The following is a 7,683-nucleotide window of genomic DNA, read 5'->3' on the forward strand; positions in this document are numbered from 1 at the left end:
CTCTTCCAACTCCTGGATTCTAGTTTCCTTAGAGATCTGTGTAAGTGAACAACTTTGGCAACTCTCCTGTCAATGGGTGATCTGGTCAAGTCTGGTCAAGTGTGGGACCAGAGGGAAGCAATTTTCTGTTCTAGCAACAGCGAACATCCAGGACGAGAGGATGCACCAGACTACTTCAGGAAGTGAACCAAGTTGATGGAATTTAATGAACTTCTCATGGTGAATCTGCATTGCAGGGTTCAGGTAACAGCCCAGACATCATCCTCAGACCACATACTCCTGGGCTTTCTAGCACATCACCTGGTTATGCCCCATAACATTCCCTCCATCTACCATGCTCTGGTCTATTTCTGTGATTTTTCATTTATATTTTGTTTCCCTTCCAAAGAATGGCAGAATAATTAAAAGAGGGAATTTGTGTGTTCCATTTACCACCTTATCCTCAACCTTCATCACTATGTCAGGTGGAAAAGATACAACAACACAAACAAATCAGAAAACGTCATGCATTATTTCATTTGTGTATTGAAAAGTAACTATTCTAGTAGGGATGGGGACAGGGGGTAAAAGGGGCCAGGGATCATACAGACTAAAACCATGTAGAGGCAAGATTGTGAATGACCTTGTATTCCATATTGTGGAATTAATGGCAGTGGATAACCATGACATTTTTTAAGCACAGGTCAGGGTTGAGGATATGATCATATCTCTTGTTAGATTGTTCGAGTTTTGGGTTATCTCCTGGAGGGAGAAGCTGTAAACCTACTCTAACCCACCCTTGTAGAGAGAATCTTACCCATACTGGAAATCCTAAGTCAAACTCAGCTAGGAACCTCTTGGACTTTGAAAAGTCTTGGGTTCCCTCCCACCCAGGCAATATCTGTATTTTGCTTTTCTGCAGGAAAAGTTAAAATATCTCATTTTAGATGGGAATTCTCTCCACCCAGGGCATGAAGATATGTGCCACCCAAAATTGTAAAACAAATTTTGTTTGATGTTGGAAAGCCCCCATACATTTAGGGGGCAATTCTCCTGATTGTTCTAGTTTGGGCAGAGAGTGACTATGTTGACATTCCCTAGGCCAAACAGCTGTGGGCAGTGGGGGATTGAACCAGGAGCAAGACAGAACAACAGAAAAATATGAGCCCAAAATGAGAATCAGCTGAGGTTCAGTCACTCAATCAACAAGGAGCTAAGATGGAAATGTGGCACCATACACATGCATAGGAGGAGCACATCATCGGAAGAAACACACGCTACCCCAAAATGCTCCAGTTCATCTCACAAAAACTAGTCGAACCCTGAGGTCCATATGCAAGTCGGTATTGCAACGTGTTTCACTTTTCCAAAACAAATTCTTAAACAATTTTATTAAAATGATATTTTAAAAACCTCGTGCATAGTTACTGACATTTCTTAGAAATGCTTACTCTAGAATTTCTTTTTGTATTTTTAATTATTTTTATTTGTTTGTTATTTACTTTAGGTATTATTATTTTTAACATTTATCCAGAATACACTCTTGAAAGTACAGTTGGTGCCTCTTCTTGGTGAAGCCTCTTAAAATAGGGAGTCTTCATATTCTGTGCATGATGGATGTCTCTGAAAATAGAAGAACAGCTTGACTGTACGCACATGATTTTGTTGGACTCCTTGGAAATGGGGTCCATGGTCATTAATGAAGAACCTCACTCTTGAGTATCAAAACCATGCCTTACCACAAAGGTAGCACTGGTCTTTACTTGGGGTGTGTTAGAGCCTCAAACAGTGGTCCAGGGCTCTGGGTTCATCACTTCTAGACTCCTGAGATCCGAGAGTTGAAAGAAAAGAGTGTAAAGGGTCTCAGGAGTTGGCTTTTCTGGGAAAACCCTTAGAGAGAGGTCCCTGCACATCATGGAGATCAAGTACAAGCCACATTTCTCGGAAAAGATATTTGGCAAGAAGAGAGAATCTTCTTGGCATCTCCAATCACTACTGGTAATTCAGATCAAATTGGTACCTATTTCTTTCCTAATTTTTAAAAATATTAAGTACGGGTACCTGGGTGGATTGGCAGTTTAAGACTCTGACTCTTGATTTTCACCCTGGTCATGATCTCCGGGTCATGAGATGGAGCCCCACATTGGGCTCTGTGCTGGGTGTGGAGCCTGCCTACTTAAGATTCTGTCTCTCTCCCTTGGTCCCTCCCCCTACTCGTGCATGATCTCTATCTTTCTCTCTCTAAAAAGAAAAAAAAATAAAAAACCAGATGTATTTGTACTCATTTTATATTATTGATGAATATGACATTTAGTTTTCAAGTCACAAGTTCTAAGGGTTCTCCACTGGTTTTGTTATGCAAATCAGCATACCAATTTGCAGGTAGGTAATAATTACATGGCTGTCTAAAGATCTCCACAATTTAAACAAGTTCATTGCCATTCTTATCTCTCCCTAGATATATACATTTTTAGGAGATCACTACTCAAGATCGAATTTAAAAGTGCTTCTAGCTTCATGGGACAGTTCTTCTGTTTAGAAAACAACAGAATGTTTGCTGGATTTCTAGTAACTAGATTCTGTTTTGATGGCTTAATCCTGATTTTACAGTCCAATCTTTTCTGGGTAGAGTCCCAAACCTGATTCTGAAAGTTCCTAACTTTACATACAAGGAAAGGAGTTCAAAGCTGATCTCTGATACATCCAAGGTTCATTTGATGTGGGAAACCAGACATATAAACTAGCGTTGTTGCGAATTATATGTTTATCTCCATGAAAGCTGCAGTGAAAAACTCCTGCCAAACCTAACTTAACCACACTGAATTTCATGGTGGAAGTTCCAGTTAAGAGAGTCAAAGATTCCCTGGCTTCTCACCAATCTCTCTATTAATGCATATCCTGACTGTTTTAATATACGTGTGAGAAAGACACTACATTTTGCATTCATAGTTTTTCTTGAGAAAAAGAATTCAGTGAATGTTTTCTTCAGTTCTAAAGCCTTTTTTTTTCAATACAGATACAGAGCTCCTCCTAAAAGGGAACAATATTTTAAATTAATTAGGTACATAGTTTACTTCCAGAGTGAACAAGGCAGCCTGCCGTATTCTGCAAACTTCTTACTCATGTATAGATATCATCTGTATCGCCAGTGTAGTTAGGTCCTTGTGCTATGCTCACAAACAAGATGCTTTTCCAGCCTCTCCAGCAGGATAGAATGCTTCTCATCTTGGAATGGTTTCTATCACTCACCAAGTGTTTATTAAGTACCCATGCACCAGGCACGGGTGTGCAGCAAACAGGTGGAGAAGGAGCCTCAGGGAATTCATAGCCTACTGCAAAGAGAGATCACAAATGAGTTGGAACAATAAGGTGGTGCAATGAGTGTTATGCTTAGAAAGGCCCTTCTCACAATAGGCCATCTCCCCATTGTGCAGAGCTGCTATTGCTTTTCTCCAACGCAGAGAAAGATTCTGAGACAGCTCTTCTAATGTTTGGGTTTTGAATGTCTAGATCCACCTCTGAGCAGTCTGGATGTAGGAGAGAAGATGGTATTAGACTATAGGGCTCAGACCCTGGCTCTGTCATTTTCAGACTATATGACTTGGGCGACTTGGGCCAAGTTACTTAATTTCTCTGTGACTCAGTTTTCACGTCTATAAAATGGGCCTCATGAAAGTACCTATCTCATAAGAATGGTTGTCAAGGTTAAAATATGTAAGAAGCACAATAAGTGTTCTAAGTGTTAGATATCTTTATCTAAAATATCTTAGATATCTAAACATATCTAAGTTTTAGATAGTTTTCTACTAAATAAATATTTGTTAAATGAATGAATAGATCTAGAATCTTTTCTTGTGATCCAAGTAGAATTCAGTGTGATGAATCACATTTTATAAAGAGAGAAAGTGAGTCAAGAGTATTTTAGGGTGTTTATTGTTTCAGTTTTTAAGGTTACAGATAATGAAATTCATCTCTCTTAATTTATGGAGGCAGAAGAAGGACAATAATGAAAGGCGCCTGGGTGGCTCAGTCCCTTAAGTGTCTGCCTTTCGCTCAGGCCTTGATTTCAGGGGTCCTAGGATCCGGCTCAACTTGGGGCTACTACTTAGTAGGGAGCCTACTAAGAAGGAATCTGCTTCTCCCTCTCCCTCTGCCCCTCGTCCTGCCACTCACGGGCACACACACGCGCTCTCTCTCTCTCTTTCTAATAAGTAAATAAAATCTTTAAAAAGAAAGGATAGTAATGAAATACATTATTTCACTTCTAAGGACAACCTCCTCATGAAGAAAAGATTCTTGTCTCTATTTTAGGGGGTTTATGGGTCAGGAAACTAGTCTCTATAAGGCTGAGGAACTCTGCAGGCAGTTATGGAAAGCTAGTGAGTCGTGGTGTTGGGATTCAAACTCAAGTCTGGCCAGAAATTGATCTTGCTGCTCCTGGATGAAGATACCTTGCCAGAGGTCAGAGAGAGAAATTAGAGGCACAGTCAGGATTCAAAAGTTCTGCGGTGACCATCAAGATCATGGCTCTGTGGCTCTATTCAGACTAAGCATTCTGTTTTCCTACCTTAAATTCCTTTCTCTACTTGTAAATAACCCTGTTTGCTAATCAAGCAATAGTATCTGTAGATGATTCAACCAAGAAGATTTGGAATTTTCATGTGTTTCATTCATTTCTGGAAATACAGTCATGAATAAGTCACAATCTCATTAACTCTCCTGCTTGCCTTCCAAGCTTGGTTTTTCAAAATCAGAGAGCATTAGAACTTAAAATAATGCCTCATGATTGACTCAGAACAGATCGTTTTATGCCTGCACTATAACTTCAGGAAATGATTAAAATAATCCATATTGGGGCAGCCCCTGTGGCACAGCGGTTTAGCGCCGCCTTCAGCCCAGGGCGTGATCCTAGAGACCCGGGATCGAGTCCCACGTCAGGCTCCCTGCATGGAGCCTGCTTCTCCCTCTGCCTGTGTCTCTGTCTCTGTGTGTGTGTGTGTGTGTGTGTGTGTGTGTGTGTCATGAATAAATAAATAAAATCTTTAAAAATAAATAAATAAAAATAAGATAAAATAATCCATAATGGAATAATACCACAACCGGAACTACTTTTTCTTCTAGTTTTTTGTTTTATTGAGAAACTCTTGATATATAAAAACATAAAATTATAGCCATTGTTCTTTTTAAATCGTATTATTACATAATTTGGGAGCCAAATAGAAAACTTGTGAAATCCAGTGGTGATTGTTCAGTGTTCTGTAGTTTGTTGTTTATTTAGGGATGGAGGTGTACATCTCATTTGGGGGAGAGATGTTAAGATAATTGTGTCAATGGCTTCAGTTCTGGGATCCCTGGGTGGCGCAGCGGTTTGGCGCCTGCCTTTGGCCCAGGGCGCGATCCTGGAGACCCGGGATCGAATCCCACGTCAGGCTCCCGGTGCATGGAGCCTGCTTCTCCCTCTGCCTGTGTCTCTGCCTCTCTCTCTCTCTCCGTGTGACTATCATGAATAAATAAATTAAAAAAAAAAAAAACCAAAGAGTAGTTTAAAAAAAAAATGGCTTCAGTTCTGAGCTAAAAAATGAACTGTGACCATATTTCTATTTCTAGGATGCCCAGAGCAGGAATAAATTTTAGAAACTTAGGAAAGTTTTTGTTTTTTGTTTTTTTAAAGATTTTATCTACTTATTCATGAAAGACACAGAGAGAGGCAGAGACATAGGTAGAGGGAGAAGTAGGTTCCCTGCGGGGATGCTGGTGGGGGACTCCATCCCAGGATCCCGACCTGAGCCAAAGGCAGATGCTCAACACTGAGCCAGCCACCCAGGTGCCTCAGAAGTTGGGAAAGTTAAGAATTGGCCATGGGTGCATTTTCTTTCAAGTCTGCACATCCAAAAATACAAGAATATGTTAGGAATCCCAGAAACATTTATTAATTGAGTACATGAATGAATACAGACTTGAGATCAACTTAATAAACCCAGAATTTGCACAGTAACACTTTTAATATATGTTGTAATTTGATCTTATTTTAGAATATGTTATATATGTTGCTACATAGCAAGTATAAAGGAAACATGCCTATAAGCCTTCTCTAATGTTCTATTTGTCTAATGCTTCAACTGCTAATAGAGCATACGAGGTAAATTAATTACAGTTTTTTTCCAGCACAAAAATAGATTTATTAAACATAGCTTTAGAATTGGTCACATTTTGGCATCTTCACATTTTAGACCTCTCTGGTTATTTCTCTATGTAGGCAAGTGAATGGAGAAATCTGCACCCATAAGGCCAGCATTTTCAAAGAGAACATTCCTAACGGCATGTGAGATTTTGCACCTGTAATTATTTTGGGGTACAAAATTGGCTACACCAATAATTGCTCCTATAAACAGCTAATTGTAGCTGCTGTTAGCCACTTGTGGGTGTAATTAGCTGCTTGCCCTTAATCTTCATGGAATGCCCAATTCTCCCTATAATTAGTCAATTGTAGATGCTGTTACTTTCACAAGAGAGGAAAGACTGGATTATCTCCCTTAAAAATTGTGAGATCAAATCTTTACATTTAAATCTCAGTTTATAGAAAGTGTGAAGAGAAATGATCCCACTCGTAAAATGGATTAGAGATAGCTTCAGTCTCCCTGTCTCTTAGAGACTGCATGCCCAACAGATGCTACAGGGGCATCTTTACCACAAAATTTATTTTCGTCTATGTAGTGTCAGCTGGTATTATTATTTTAATTTCTTAATAATTGTACTCCTACTGGAAATGTGCACAAAATATGTAAGGTTTCTCTGGGCACTCACATAATAAAATTCTGCTATAAAGAGCCCCAACTTACAGAGGTTTGTTTATACAACGGGTTTACAAAGCTTAACAAATCTAGAGGCAGAACATCTGAACGTCTGAATTAAAACTTCAGCTCTCGTTGGCTGACTGCATGGCTGTGGGTGAGCTACTTAACTTTGCTAGCCTTAATATTCTCCTCCATAAAGTGGGGACAACGACTCCTCTGCCCATCTGGGTGAGAACTGCACAGTGCCCAAACACATGCGTAACCATCCCAGGCACTTGAGGAATATTTCTTACTATAGCAAGTGTAATTCAATTCTTCAGGCTTTTTGTAAAGCATGGCATCCTTTCCCAGTATAGTGCTGAAATTCAGTTTTGCTATTTGCTCCAAAAATGGGAGCTACCATACAAAATTAAAATTCTCTCTAGCCATTACCTGTTTCCTCTTCTGTGGATTTTTAGAATCATAGAATTTTCTTTTTTTAAAAGCATGGATATTTTCAAATGGCAAATTTTAGTAGAGTGTAATTAATTTTAGGCTATTACTCTGACATGATAGTTGTGCATATATATATTCTATACTGTAACACATTGTACATATGAATATGAACTTGTATTGTGTGGGTATCATCACTCTCTGAAGTCACAAAGGATTCTCAGAATTCTAACCTTTACACCATCTTTGTGAGCCAAATGCCCCTCCCAAGTAAGGGAAAGGGTAAGATACAGAGAACTGTCCAGGATGTGAGCCATGGGGCTGACAACAGAATCCCAGTCTTCATCCAAGTGTGGCTTTTCCTATTATTTAATTCCGGGAAGAAAACTCTGAAGTGTTCTACCACTCTTGGGATAATTTGAATCTTAACTTTAAACTATAGCATTTCTGTTACGGGCATAAATCATCCTCTGCCCAA

The 7,683-nt window shown here is 39.4% G+C and overlaps 1 long non-coding RNA gene across 1 annotated transcript; it reads right to left on the reverse strand.

Annotated features, from left to right (window-relative positions):
* Window positions 1-1,454: 1,454 nt before the first annotated feature.
* Window positions 1,455-7,345, reverse strand: LOC140610164 (uncharacterized). The gene is made up of 3 exons (XR_012011936.1): window positions 7,206-7,345; window positions 3,229-3,311; window positions 1,455-1,602 (listed from the first exon to the last, which is right to left on the reverse strand). It is a non-coding gene; the product is annotated as an uncharacterized lncRNA (long non-coding RNA).
* Window positions 7,346-7,683: the final 338 nt, after the last annotated feature.

Source organism: Canis lupus, chromosome 2, assembly GCF_048164855.1.
Source record: "Canis lupus baileyi chromosome 2, mCanLup2.hap1, whole genome shotgun sequence".
Taxonomy (NCBI): Eukaryota; Metazoa; Chordata; class Mammalia; order Carnivora; family Canidae; genus Canis; species Canis lupus.